Source organism: Amblyomma americanum, chromosome 1, assembly GCF_052857255.1.
Source record: "Amblyomma americanum isolate KBUSLIRL-KWMA chromosome 1, ASM5285725v1, whole genome shotgun sequence".
NCBI classification, from domain to species: domain Eukaryota; kingdom Metazoa; phylum Arthropoda; class Arachnida; order Ixodida; family Ixodidae; genus Amblyomma; species Amblyomma americanum.
Window position 1 is genome coordinate 348869948 of NC_135497.1, and position 1038 is coordinate 348870985.

Below are 1038 nucleotides of genomic sequence, written 5' to 3' on the forward strand. Positions count from 1 at the left end.
GGATTCTGGTCTCATGGTCATCAAGTTGTTTCTTTGCATTTCGGTGCTCACTTTTCAAAGCATCGTTTTCTTTCTTCAGTGCTTTATTTTCCTTCTCTAGCAGCTCATTTTGGTTTTTCGTCTCCTGATACTGTTCGTTTAAACATGGAAGGCTCTCTTCCACTTCTTTCAGCTCCGTTTTCAGCTGCTGCTCAAATGTTTTTGAATTTTTTCATTTCTTTCCCTAGCTGCTCTTTGAAATCGCGTAGCTCGCTCATGTTATCAAGCTCTCACGCACAAACACACAGAACACTCATTATTGGCAGCAGCAAGACAGCAAAAAAAAATTTACAAATAAAAAACAGCTTCCGACCTGTGGCAACAAGAAAGGTGCGTCAAGAGGTGGGTTCTTCGCTGTCCCCTGCTGTCAAGTGGCCTTGCCCGTGAGAACGTCCGGTATTTGTATGCCGAGCCCCTGGTGGTGTTGCAGTGCTGTGACGTGAGCGAAGGCTGATATCACGATTCCGGGCGCAGCCACGTGGAGCCGTGCACAGGTGCAGATCAGCTAGATTCCGGGGCCTTTATCTGTGGCAACAAGAAAGGTGCGTCAAGACGTGCGTTCTTCGCTCTCCCCTGCTGCCAAAGAAAAGACGCGCGCTATAATGCACCAGGCAGATCCCGGAGGCAGTGCAATACCGGGCCAACCTGAGGCGGAAGTGAAGCAAGCTTCAAACACTGCGCTACATTTTCAAAAATAAGTTTAATATCTTGAGTCCAAATGGGACCCGTAGCAGATATTAAATAAGCAGCAGGATCAGTAGCCGGGCGCAATAACCACTGAGCCACCGCGGCGGGGGCAAAACAAAATAAAAAGTGGATCTTGAGGAAGGAATAAAGTAGCGAGTAGAAAAAGAAAGGAAGAAACAAGTGCCGCCGTCCCGTCGGCTTTTTGCAGCGATACCCTCATAACAAATGGCGTCACGCGGTACATTCCGCTACACTCTATTGTCTGGAATGGAAGTGACTTGAAAATTGGCTGGCGGCTTTACATTAAAATCA

General features: G+C 47.6%; 1 pseudogene; it reads right to left on the bottom strand.

Annotated features, from left to right (window-relative positions):
* Nucleotides 1-641: 641 nt before the first annotated feature.
* LOC144116692 (U2 spliceosomal RNA) lies at nucleotides 642-811 on the bottom strand (annotated as a pseudogene).
* Between the last annotated feature and the right edge of the window lie 227 nt (nucleotides 812-1038).